A 14936-nucleotide genomic window follows, 5' to 3' on the forward strand; every position below is an offset into this window, starting at 1 on the left:
GCTAATCTCCTGATAGCAGCTAACCAAGGTTAAACTTATACCTAGGCTTCAAATTTAAATAATCTCTCCCTATTCTGAGTCATCTTCCTCAAAGAGCGAGAGAGAGAGAGAGAGAGAGAGAGAGAGAGAGAGAGAGAGAGAGAGAGAGAGAGAGAGATTTCTATAGCATAGCTTTAAAGATATTTTCTCTTCTTTTCTAAATGCCAAGAGCACTTATACAATGTGACTTGACACTGCATTATCAGAATTTGATTTACATTTCTGTTTCTGCTTTTGATCGTTTCAGTCAGAAGCACGTAGGGTAAACTATGTCTCTGTTCCTTTATAGAATTTATTCTGAGGATCCCCACTGTGAATTTATGAACGCAGTGTAACTTTTGAAGACTCAAAATAGTCTAAAGAATTTTCACAGGAAAACATCCATTACTTTCCCTTTGTGCCACCCCTGGTATTCATGAATACTCAGGACATCTTTAGAGGCACAACTGAACTAGAATCTCCCCTGACAAAGAATGAGCCAGATAACTCTTACTCCAAGTAAATTCCATGCTTTTAGGATCTACCTTTGCTCCCATTCTTACCTACTCACATTCACACACACATATGCTCACACTTACACATGCTCACACATGCACACACATGCTCACACACTCACACATACACACACTCACACATACTCACACACACACTAAGAGAGCAAGGAACTTAAGTATATTTGTGCCTGAAATGAGAAGAACTATCCCATCTTAAAATGACAATAAGAAACACTTCAGAGAGTAAGGCCATTTTGCTCTTTTGTAGCAAGAAATAGGCTCCTGCAATGATACCCCTCCAGAATCTCCTTTATCAGAGAGATAATTTATTCATTGTTTCCATAACAACTACTTAATGTATACATGCTATACATTAAACATATGAAATCAAAGAAATATGAACTCAGAACAAGTATCCTCTCTCAGGTTCCGGATGCAGTAGAATCCTGGGACTTTATATTCACACATAAAATATTCTGTTGCTAACTCTGGATACTGAAAAAAAAAAGCCACTCCATTAGTCTTAATGAGAAACTGTGAAGAACATATGCTGTGGCTACTCATGTCATTATGATAAGTCAGTGCATCTAAGTACAGCATGTAAAGTCGGAATGCTACTTTTCCTAAGAAGTGCTCTCTCTTTTTCTCTCCTATATCATATATGTGATATATATCATATGATGTGAATTTTTCAAGATATATTTGGAAACTTGTGATCAATATAAACAAAGTAGATGACCTTTAGGGGTGATTAAAATATCTCTAAGAATATTTTGTTAGACGAGATCTTTTTCTAATGCTGTCTCCACGGAGCACAATAGCATTCTGATTTTAGGACTGGCATTATATACTGTAAATAAATTTTTATATGAAGAAGAAGACACAGAACCAACTACAGGAAAGAAAAGTAAGTTAGATGAATTAAGGCTTCTAATGTTCCAAATTATGGGATATGATATTTTGTACTTAAATTTTAGATCATCTTTACACTTGAGTTGCATATATGTTTTTATGAAAGTTAGATTAAAAAGCTAATTTCAGCTGTGAAAAGCTTAGGTGAAATCTTTTGTCATTGAAAGACCTCAAAGTCCACCAAGTATAATATCAACCTGATATTATTTGGGCCAAATGTTTGTATTCAGTGCCCATCATGAGTTACCAAAAGCCTTCTAGGAAGGAAAAAAAAAAAAAAAACTCCACAGGCTTCCAAGTTTCTAAAATATTTAAAAACTTTAAAAAAGAACTTTCTCAAAGGAAGAAAACAGTATCATTCTCCTACACTTGACATATAAAAATAAACTCACCATATTTTGTCTCTTTAAAAGGAACAGAATAATCATTGTGCATTTTTCAATAAATGTATAACCACTAACTACATGTCAGAGTATATACTCATGTGTGAATTGTAAACCGAAAGTCGATTTTCCCTCATATTTGTGAACATTCACCTTTGGTCATTTCTTCTTTGTTATATAGCTGTATTCTCAACACCTATTTTCTATTGCTTATAGGAGCCATTGCTTCTAGAACTCTGTGTCTTTAGGATACAATACCTTGCATAATTTGACATTGGTGGGTGTGTCTAAGGCTCTGCTATTTATCTTTCCTCAAGAATATAAACACCCCACTACTCCCCAATAGAAACAATGCCACTGAGTGCTGAAATCATCAGTTCAGCTCTTTCCTTTCATCTGTAATTCAGCTTCCTTAACTGCAAATGTGACAGCTTTAACGAGCTATGCTGTTAACAAAGCTAGCACAAAGGGAAAATGTGGAGTTTCTTGTACTTTATGTGGGCCTGCGTGGGTGAGGGTCCTCTCACAGCTCCCTAGATTGCATGCTCATGCAGCCAACCAGAGGACATTCATCAGCTCAGATTTACCCTCTCTGATATTTCAGGACTCTTTTTTTTTAACCCTTGATATTTTTCTCTCTGTGAAGGAATATTTTGTTCTCCGCATAAGTTGACTTTATCCTTCACGTTGTTGACACACTGGACTGGACAATTCTGTATCATGGAGAAATCTACTGTGAGTTGAAAAGAACTTAATGTCATCCCCTTCTCTGCTCCTTATATACCATTAGTGCCTTCTCAAATCCCATTGATGAAAATTGAAGATAAATTCTCAAGATAACACAGGAACACTGCTATTCTCCGTGGACATCCACTGCTGCACATGCTAAGGGTGCTATCTATAAAGTTCACTACTGTGCCTAAAAGCTCTGGGAGAGTCTCTGAACTCTAGAACACCAACCCTAGCTCGTCATCACCACAATAGACATCATCAAGATTGATGTAAGGTGGCCTTCTGTATCTCTCAAATTGTAAGCTCAAAGTTCATTTAATGGCTTAAAATTTTGTTCACAGCATTTTTAATATTTGTGTAACCCTTCTGTAATATTTCATCATATTCTTCTACCACATGTCTCTTTCCACCCTCACATTCGTGACATATTAACTTTTAGGTTAGTTTTAATATCATCATCTTGCCTATTCTTACTTTACCCCACACAGACTACTGATCCCTTTCTGCCTGGCATAAACATGCTGTATGAATGCCCTGTCACTAAGTGTAAGTAATTAAGGAAGATTGATGGTTTCAGTTGTTCAAGGCATTTCCATAAACTAAAAGGAGTCCATCTTAGTGACATTACACTGAGACAATAAGAAATTTCTTGCAAGCATATGTTCCAATACGTGAAGATCAAAGCAGTAAACTTCCGTTATGTCTGTCATTTGTCATGGCACTCGTAAATTGTAACTGTGCTTCATTTTCTCCAGGCCTAATTTGGTATCATAGTCTACACATGTTTGAAGTACATGCAAGATTTATTACCCATTTCAGAGTTATACTGCTTAACATAGTTACACATTTTTTATTAAAAGAGATAAAAAGGATAGAAAAGAACAAGGCAGAGAGGAGGAAGACACAGAAAATGTTTCCATGTTGGATAATAATTTTAAATCTCTCAGCATGCATAGGATGGGTTCATATTTATGGAATTCTCCTTTCTTTGGTTTATGGACTGATCATCATTATAATTAAGATATTAATGACCAACTTTAATAAATGCAATAATAAAAAAAGATATCAGTAAGCCAAACATAGTGGCACACATCAGAAATCCCACATCTTGGAGTTTCAGGCAGGAGAATTGCAACCCGGAAGCCATCATAGGCTATGCAGTTAAGTCACTGATTAGGAAGGGAAAGGGCTAGATAGAGCTGGTCTCTGAACATTTAGTACACAATGCCTTTATGTCTTCATGGACCAAAACATGTTGTCAGCACTCAGTCTTTAAGATTAGGATAACAATGTTTTTCTTCATTTAGTAATTTTTGCGTTTCTAACTGTAAAACATTAAACCTATAGAGTTTATTTTGTATATTTACTGCCAAATGTTTGTGATGTATTCATATTGACTTATCATGTACTTATGTCTACATTTTCACAATCCTTTCCTCCAGATGTTTGAGTTATGCAGTACATGATCACTATCTGAGCTAATCCTTCTTGCAGTATAACACTGTAAGTTAGTGCTCATAACCACTTAATTCCTAGTGGCTGATATTTTCCCATTCTTTTTGCCACAGTCCTTGCTAATATCATTTAAAAGCATACAGCTTGCTGCCTACTGACATAAGCACATTCAGTAGTATGTGCTGTAAGGTTTGTCCAGCCAGAGTTAGTATATTATACAAGAAACAATACCTTTGCATTTGGTACTTCATCTTATTTAAGATATAATTTCCTTTTTACTTAGAAAAATAATATACATTGAATTAAATACTTGCATACCTGCCCACATGTATGTTGTAGCATGCAGACACTCTTCAAACATTTGTAGACATGCTATTAGTTAGAGAACAAGACTGTATTCTATGACAGGGACTCAGGATACTATACCCTTCACAGAGCTGCTGACTTAAGAATTCCAAATTAAGGTTCCTCCTGATTACACGTTGATTACAAATTTAAATCTCTTGAAGTCCATCTGCTCATCAAAGTACAATTTACTGTCAAATACAATAAATGACAGGATAACCCTTTCCTTTACTTCTGACCTTGTTTTTGGCACATAAAATGTTGGTTCAAATGTGACAAATTTTCTGCCGACAGCTGGACGATTGTTCACTGTGGTCAAATGAGAAATCTGTCGCGGGGAGCAGACAGGCTGGCTGCCCCACACAGGCTGCCATTCCTTGGTGTTCCTCTGTGCATCTGTCACTTCTCAAACTTCCCTTCGCTGTATTTAATAATTTTCTACCTGTATGCTCTGTTAGTTCTTATGAAATGCATGCATCACATGTCTGACAAGTTTTTGATATATAACCTGTGTCTTGGGCTTGTTTTATTTTTGAGTAAAAATTTCACACTCTTTTCCCTCATGTTTCTCTACTTCGAAACATCTAGTGGGCTCCAATTTCACTTCTATCTCAAATCCAAGTCATAGCTTAGAAACAGAAAAGTTCTTAGTGAGGTTCTTTCCAGGTGATGTGCCATGATTTAATTTGCCTTACATTTCCTTTTCTTGATATATTATAATTTATTCATTGGTTATTTCACACATCATGCCAACCCCCTCCCCCCAATTCTATTTCATCTGTGAGACTCTCTGCTCTACTAGTAAAGAGAAAAACAAATGAAGAAAATGGAAATCTCAGTTAAAATCCAGAATATCGTTTGAAGCACTTTTATGGGAAGCAAAATGACCTGATTAATCATGATGAATAAACTATATGTGGACTTTCTCTTTCCGTGGTTTTAATTATCCAATGTTAACTGGCATTATCCTGACTAAATTCTCCTTCTAATGGGTCAGTAGAAGGCCAGTGGTAGCTTAGTGCTGATATAATGCTGGGTCCATCTGCCTACATCATATCACCATGAGAGTGGATTTAACACTCTTAGAAGAAAGGGAGATGTATATAGGGTATAGCTATTATCATTTACCATTACAAGAGGGATTTCTCTCTCTTCTCTTCTCTTCTCTTCTCTTCTCTTCTCTTCTCTTCTCTTCTCTTCTCTTCTCTTCTCTTCTCTTCTCTTCTCTCTCTCTCNTCTCTCTCTCTCTCTCTCTCTCTCTCTCTCTCTCTCTCTCTCTCTCTCTCTCTCTTTCTGCCTGTCTGTCTTTAGAAAAAAATTTTACTTTGACTTTGATATGAGAGCTTATGGTTCTATACCCTGGAGGATATAGCATAAAGTTAAGATTGTAATTGTTTCTGATTTATTGGTTTGGTGTATTGTATCAGTATGTATTTATGTATGCATGTATGTGTGTATGCATGTGTATACATGTGTGTGTGTGTGTGTGTGTGTGTGTGTGTGTGTGTCCTTGTGAGTGTTGGCACTGTCAGTAGTTTCTGAGTTTCTGATACTCAAAGGGAGTTTTGTAGGAACATGTTTCCTATAGATAAGAGGGATGCACAGAAGAAACCAATTCAGTGTTTCATATCTATACTTGAATATGCCATCATAGCAACTCATTTATACAATAAAATCGGTACGTTCTTTGTTCGTAATCAGTCTGTTTAGATATACATATATACTGTGTGTGTGTGTGTGTGTGTGTGTGTGTGTGTGTATTTGTGTGAGTGCAAGTTCATGCTTGCATGTAGAGCACATTGGACCTCTTTGTATGACAGTCCTCATCTTCCACAGTTTTAGAAACATTTCCTTGTTTCTTCACAGTTTAGAATAGCTACCAAATAAACCTTCAGATTCTCCTGAATGCCTCCCATCTTTCTGTAGGAACATTGAGATAATATACAATTGATTCCATTTTATTCCATTTCGTGGGTGATGTGGATGCAAACCAGGCTGTTACCCACTTATAGCAAGTACTTAGTCCAGTGATCCACTTCTCCAGCCCATAAAATTATTACTCTCGATAAATCTGAAAACACTATTAATGATAATGCCTTATATGATTGAAGGGCACACCCTATATTTTCATGTCAGTATCCTTAAGGCTGAAATGTATTTGCACATACTCATTTCATGTCACTTTGCTAAATTTATTGTGTTTCACAAAATAAAACATGATATGGAATTTAATAGGCAGATATTTGTTATTCATTCAAGAAAAATTACATAGATATACATGTGTAAGATCACTTTTCAACTTTCTCCCTCTCTCTCTCTCTCTCCCTCTCTTTGCTGTCCCTGTGTCTTTGAGTCTCTGTCTATGTCTGTCTGTCTATCTGTCTCTCTTTTGCAACAAAATACTTAGGTTCAATGCATGATAATCATTTGGACATTTGCCAAACACACACAGGATCACAATACTGTATGTTACATATTCTTCACACATATAGAAAGATCCTGAGCCATTATGCCACAGTAGAGAAGCTGTAAAGTAGTGCTACCCCCCCCAAAAAAAATTGAAGGTTAAGTTACAGTGAGAATAGTTAGTTATCCCCATAGGGAAAGAAAATTAGAATTCTTTTAAAATGGTTCTAGTTGAACCTGGTCTTGAAACAGTAGAAAAACAATAGAGTACACAGACCAGACCATATGTGAGAGCTAAGACCCACTCCTCTAGGAACATGGATTCTAGACAGTAAAAAACTAGTGTGGCATAATAGTGTTTTTATACTTGGAGGGATAAAAAATGTTACAGCAAAGGCATTAGGAAGAGAAAGAATAAATGGGAGACTGGAATCTGAGTAAAGTTTAGACACACAGTAAAGCAATAAAAACAAATGAAACAAAAACCCAACTTCTATAGAGGTTTTGGAAAGAGGGCTCTGTGGGTTAAGAGTGCTTGCTATTCTTCCAAAGAACCTTAAATATATTGCCAGAAACCAAGATAGGCAGTTCACAATCACCTCTAACTCATGTCCCAGGTAATCAACATTCTTCTGGTGTGTATAGTCACCCACATTTATATGCACAACCCAAAACACATAGACACACCCATATCCATGTAATTAATTAAGTTCATTATTTTAGAGTTTAATATACAATAACCCTGTATTTCTGTAATTACTATCTATTCTCTACAATTTCTCCAGGGACGCTAATATGATTTTCAGTATTGCAAACACACACACACACACATCATCATCATCATCATCATCATCATCATCATCTACTACTCTATTTAATGTTGCTCACATGTACATGTGTTCATAGAAAACTGCTTGGAAGCAGTTACCATATCTGAGAGCTACTCCCTTGAGAAAACTGGTTGTCCCTCCGTCAGCAGCTACGGTTTGTCTCTGCCTCCTCATGTAGGAATCTTCTTGTGGAATCACCCCCTTTTGTTTTGGCACGTTGGCTGCTATTGTTATGATGTGGGTCTTATTTAGGCAACAATATTATTGAGGTATCGTTGCTGAATTCTTATTGTCATATATAGAAGATACTGTCTGACTGCAGGTATCCTGAGCCTTTGCTCTTACAATCTTATTGTTCCCTCTTGCGTGATGTCCACTGAGCCTTAGGGTATAAAACTTGCATTCTAGTTCTGTCATTTGGGACTGGGTACCCTTTGATCATTTGTTTTCAATATTATAAACAATTGTGTAAACATATTTTAAAAGCCCTCACTTGTTGCAGAATGAGGCTTTTTGAATAAAAATGAACATTCAACATATCCAATGAAAATAAAATATTCTTTAAAATATATTTTAAAAATTCCTCAGACTATGAGATATCCTTTATATAAATTGTTTGAAAGTCACCGTGCCTTTCTTCTTCTGAAAATCAATCAAGGACATCAAATATAATAAACTATAAAGCTAAGAAAGTTTTATGCTTTTTGGAACTAAATATCAGATATTCACTATGGATTTCAGAATGTAGGTTTGATATTAAAGCAAATGGGTAGGCAGAAAGTCATAGACAAAAATGAGTGGACATTTAGGAACGAGAAATAGCATTCTATTGGCTCAATAAATATTTATTGATCTTCCTGTTTTACTCAGGCCCTGACTTTAGGTACTGGTAGTACAAGAGTGCATAAAATGAACACAACTTCTGTTTTCACATGAATTTTTGCAGTGCAAAAACATAGCACACACCTGGTGAAAGACAGAAAATTGTGAGGAGAAAAGTACAAAAGGCAATGGGAACATGAGATGAGATGGTGAAAGGATTGGACTGTGCAAAAGATGCAATTCATCAAATGATTGTCCAACAGATGCAATGGACTGAATGATTGTCCACGTGTTGAGCCCCTCATCCCAAAGTACTGATCTATGAAAACAGTGTCTTTCTAGCCACTTGATCATGATCACTGGTAATCAAATTGATATCTTAAACCAGGGTTGAAAGAAAGTGTTCCTCTACCATTTGTCTTGTAATGACAATATCGATGACAATGTGCAAAGCAAGAAAGAAATTCTTGTGAGAAGGGACTTCTATGAGGATTCCGTTATCCAGCACCATAAGAAAGAAATGATTGTTGCTGATATCATATTGACAACAGTAAAATCTCATAGCGGTTTGATCTAAGGCAGGTGGATTTTCTAAGAAACTGACTTGTGGGCAGAAACTTGAGATTGTAGATAAAAGAGACAGCGGAAATGCCTAGAGTACAGACCTTTGGTGAGGTAGTTAGGAGGATATGGTCTATACAAGTCCTATTTCCATGAAGGATTATCAAGAGAAACCCAAAATTTAAAGCATTCCTGAGATCTACAGAACAAATCTGGTATAAAGAGCCGAGTGATTTTTAATGAAAGCTGATAAACATTTGCGTTTTGGGATCTAGAGCAAGCTTTTCCACTATATGATCTAGAGCAAGCTTTTCCACTATATGATCTAGAGCAAGCTTTTCCACTATATGNGATCTAGAGCAAGCTTTTCCACTATATGATCTAGAGCAAGCTTTTCCACTATATGATCTAGAGCAAGCTTTTCCACTATATGGATAGTGAGCAGCTTCCCAGCTGATAAGCATTTGCATTTTTGGGATCTAGAGCAAGCTTTTCCACTATATGGATAGTGAGCAGCTCCCAGAATGAATTCAACATATAGTGAGAGGCATGGACTGCATATGTCAGGAACTCACTCAGATCTTGGGTAAGGAATTTTAGTTTCATTTTAGCAAAAGACATTTCTGGACGATCTCATATCCCTCCATCTCTATTTCCTATATATCTGATCACTAAGCATCTACTATAAGGGATGGTAGATTTGAATTATATTGTTTTATGATAAAACACTATAATCATCATATAATATTTGCACCTGTGATAATCTTAATTGAAGGAAAATTCTAATTTTTAAAACACTGTCATACAAAATGATAATTTATTATTACACATCTATACATGTGTACATGTATATCATATACTTTGCTCATATTCATTCCTATGAATCTCTCTCCCTTCTTTTACATTCATAAAATGAATATTGATTGATAGATGATAAACAGCTAGATGATACACAGATAGATGATAGATAGATAGATAGATAGATGAGAGATACATATTTATTCTCTTAAATTTTGATTATTTACATGGGAGAAAATATATATCTGTCTCTTAGATTGCTTATTTCAATTGACACATATGTTAAGTTCCCTCATTCTCTTTCAAGGAACAGTATACCTGGATGATGTACGGTTTTTACACGTCCAGTTTTTGTAAGGGTTGCCATACTAATTTCCATTGCAGCTGCACTTGTACATGTGCTTAAAAGCTATGCATAGCACACATTCCATCTCTGTGTCTTGTTCCTGTTTGTTTTCTTAATGGTGCCAGGATGGCTGTAGTGAGATGCCGTCACAATGAAGTTTTATCATGCATTTATCTAATGGACCTTCATTTGAGCTCTAGGACTACAAGTTATTATTTAAATATTATTATGAAATATTTTTAAAAGCTTCTTATGTACAGGAACTTTAAACATACTTCTATGATATAAATGCCTAAATGATATCTGATACTTTCATTTATAGTGTTTGTACTTTATTCTCAATGTATTTCTTTACATGATAATTAAAGTATTATTTACTAATTAGAAATTTGCCTTTCGATAACAAAAATTTATTTAAAACATTTGCTACTTTAAAACATGGCTTGATGTTATGTTGCAATTCAATTTATTAGATTACTAGGAGGGCGTGTTTACACAGGTAGTTATTCTTATTTTCTCATTTTACTTTTGCTTTTTAATTCAGGGAGGAATAAGAATAATTGGATGTTTTTTTACCAGAGAGGAAAGATAGTGAAAGAAGTAGTGCTATACATAATTGATATATTTAATTCCCATGTGCTTTGTAGATTAACGTAGAGCAATGGCAAACTTGGAATCAAGAAGACATAAAAATTTTAAATATATATAAAGACATTTAAAAAGAAGATTGGGTTTCTTGTGTTCTTAACTATAACATGGCTGATACTTAGCACCATTGCCCATACACAGGGAAAACACTTTGTTCTGCTTATTTACCCCATGGAGTAGGCAGAACCTTTGCACTGGGAAGATATATAACTTAACAAAATAATTTACTGCCACAATGTGAAATATATTACTATTTAGAGCCAAAGATAAATTTCAAGGGTGTATATTATATAATCTGCTAAACAGCTGAGAAAATTGTCATTAATAATAAAAAGAGATTACTTAAAATCACATTAAAACCTGCAATAACATAGTGTATCAAGAAATAGAATTTTGTGCAATGTCAATTGTATATATCTCTTGCCCATAATTAATAAAATTTACAAATATGTAGGTATGTATATAGGTTGACTTACATGCATAGTGGTTAACCCATAATATATTAAACATATCAGTCTATTTTTGGATTAAATAATATAAATGAAGTAAAATAAACCCATAATATTGTTTAATAATGTGACTGAGGCAGATGGCATATGTGAATTTTTAAGAGGAAGGAAGCCAAAATTTGCAAAATTAGTTTTGTTCAAAAAGTGGGAAATCTATCAGATTCTTTACTAAATAATTAACAAGGGGCAAATTGCTCATGTAAACTTTTATTCACGTACTAAAACACATTATAAAACTGCATATGGTAATGAATGATCACATTTTATAGTCAATACTGAAACTTTTATATTGATATTAATTTTAACTTGCAAAGGCAAATGCTGATATATAGATACACAGATGACCTAGATAACAAATGTGTTTTTAAAAAAAAAACAATGAAGGAAATAATTAGAAAATAAAACCAATAGTAAACTATTTATAATATTTTGACATGTATTTTTGAGTGGGACATCAAAAAATTTAACAGTGCACTTCAAATTGTCTTTGAAAGTTTATGAGGTCATTACACTTAAGGGGACATATTCTTTATGCTTTAGAAATTATATAAACTAGGGCTGGAGAGATGCTTTAGTGGTTAAGGGAACTGGCTGCTATTGCAGAGAACTATGATTTGGTTCTAGCTCCAAAACTACAGCTCATAATAACTCTTAACTCCATTATAGGAGATTCAATAAGTTTGTCTGGTCTCTGCAGAAAATAGACCTTTATTTGGCATACACAGATACATTCAACCAAAACAAGTGAAATGAAAATAAGTCTTAACATATAAGCAAAAATGATATCAGAATAGAGTCTCAACTTTGCTTTGAAATAAGGAAACAACTAGGGAGTTTTATACACTGAGGTAGACAGTGAGGTGACCTCCACATTGCGGGCTGAGTCACCAGGCTTCCTTCAGGCAAAACTAGTTTGCCTATTTTATTTTCTACCTTCAAAACCTCATTCATTTTGTTTCATTTCAGCATTTAAGAGGAGCTCAACTAAAGCCCAAAGATTTACATGAGAGAAGGAAGGGGTTTCTATCACAAAATGTTACCACGAGGATGTTCCAAAATATCATGACATTATCTGAACTTAGGGTTTCTTCTGATGTGATGCAAAGCAGGCACAGAGAAACAAACACAATGCTCTCACTGACATGTGGAATGGAAGAGTCAAGATTGCTGAACTTCAAATTAGAATGGCGATCACTAGAATATGGTGTGCGATGTGAGTTACCAAGACAGACTCTCCTAGTTCTTTCTCTACCACTTTGACAAAATAACTGACAAAGTCAAGTTAAGGAAGAAAGGGTTTTCCCTAGCTCACATTTGTAACTGTGGTCCATAAAGGAGGTGAAGTACTAGTGGTAAGAGTTTAGGCAACTTGCCACTCCTAATCCAGTCAGGACGTAGGAGGTTTCCCCACTTACACTAGCCAGGATACCACCAGGGTATCTACCTGCGTTGGGTGAGGCTTCCCAGCTCCACCAGGGTAATCAAGATAACTGCCTACAGGCATGTCGGAAAGTCTAAGCCTAATTGATTCTAAACTTATTCCATCCTTGAACTTTGATTAGAAGAGAAATACATCCTCAACAAAAGCCCTGACTATTTTACCTCCATAAGATAAGTATTAGGGCATATCTGTCTGTAAGAATAGGGTTACATAATGATAAAATACAAATACAAACCTGAAGCAATATATTGTGAATGAATGTTTTAACCTGTTGCACTTAACTTATATTATAGGAGTAATAGAAAATATCATTACTGTATATTATCCTCTATGATATATATTTATATTATAGGCATACACACACATGAACAGATATACATGGTGGAAAGCACTGTCATGATGTTTTGAATGTAATAAGGACACCATAAATACCATGGAGAAAATAGCAAACAATCCCTTTATTTTTGTTCTTTCTGAAAATCAAGGAGGTTCCACTTTGATTCAGTTGACTCGGAGGGACTGGGTATGAGGTGCTAATTAAAGGCTTGGTGTTCACCATGCTAAACTGTTTACCCACTATTCCTTCTGTCCTTTCTCATCAGAGCTGGCTGTCTGAGGCTTCCATTTTATTGATGTAGGGCAGCATTTCTACTTCTGCCTGCCAATAGTGCTTTGTAATCTGACAGTGAACAAGCCTCTCTCAAATGGCCTTTGAAGACAGCCTTGGAAGTTTTGAACATCATAAAAGTTCCTTAAAAGTTAATAAGGCCCTTGAACCATTTCACCTTAATCATCCAAGCTTTCTTGGATGTGAATGGTATCCTTTGAAGACAATAAGACAAAGAGAGAAGATAATAGGCAAAAATTCCTACCCATGTTAATTTAAGCACAGAGCAGCCAAGTTGGAAATTAAACCAAATACATATATATATATATATAAATTATGGGAGGTGATTCTTTAGATTCATATGCATGATTCTTAAAATCAAGACTATAGAGAAATGAAGTACTCAATTGAGGTATATGTTGCTTATTTATTATACCAGTGCCTGTTCCACTCATATGTTTTCTATTTTTAAGCTTACACATAAAAAGTATGCATTATACATACCTCATAAGTGAGGAAGGTAAATTTGAGGATACAGAAGGACTTTTTCAATATCTAGAACTATTACACAAACAGGGCAACACTCCAGATATAAGCTTTGTCAATGACTGTGGACTGCTGTACTCCCAAGAAGATGTGTAATTTAAACAACAAAGAAATTTCCAAACTGTAAATGCCTTTTACACAAAGCAAAGTTATTTGCAAATGAAGAATGTGTGTGTCTCTGTTCCAGAGAACCTCCTTCCCCAAATCCATTGTCTAGTGCTGTGACCTGTTCATGGAATCCTGTTTCTATTACCGAAGCTGGCTAAGGCTGAAAGTTTTGTTTAACTGTTCTTTGCTGTCATTAAGTTTGTATACTCCCTGTTATGTCATGGGGCAGGTTATATAGGACTTGGCAACATATATTTTAGACAGTAAGAATAACTATTGATAATTACATTTAAGATGAATTCCTTATCTAAAGCAAAGCAAACGACAACCTCCTTACTCCCTCAAATGGTTTTTTCTAAGTTCTCCTTAACTCTAAATTTCCAGCCCATCTGTTGTAATGCTATTACTCTAGACAACTTTCAGAAATGAGCTCAGGAAATCAGAGAAAGCAGGGCTGACACAGAATTGAACAAGCTTTTGTGTTCCCGAGAAATTTACATAGATCATCTTATCTGACCTTGTAGAAAATTGTTAAACTTACTCATTATTTACTCGGTCTTTAAGTCTATAAGAAGGGCATAATAATAACATGATTGTGTGCAAATACCAGTTTCACATGTCCAGAGCATGTTTGGGGACATTTGGTCTGCTTCTTTAATGTTATATATTTTCTGGGCAAAATTTTTTTTTTTTTTTCCAAAATTGCATTAAAGTTTATATCAATTCCCAGTCATATTGGTACAGAACTTTCTTTTTACATAAAACATCTTTGATAAATTACACTGTATATCTAGTCACAGAGTAAGATATACTAGTATAATAGCACTCATGTAAACTGGATTCATCGTACGACACGCAACAGACTATCTAGTTACAAGTCTTTAAGGCCCCAGTCCAGGCAAGCTGCAGAAGGCTGGCATTTGGGTAATCCAGCTGACTTCTGTTGCTTTTTTT

General features: G+C 35.2%; 1 protein-coding gene across 2 annotated transcripts in view; it reads left to right on the top strand.

Moving 5' to 3' along the window:
* Positions 1–14936, top strand: part of Gpc5 (glypican 5) — a 1281045-nt gene that overhangs the window by 920082 nt on the left and 346027 nt on the right. The window lies entirely within an intron of this gene.

This window comes from Mus pahari, chromosome 8 (genome assembly GCF_900095145.1).
Source record: "Mus pahari chromosome 8, PAHARI_EIJ_v1.1, whole genome shotgun sequence".
NCBI lineage: Eukaryota > Metazoa > Chordata > Mammalia > Rodentia > Muridae > Mus > Mus pahari.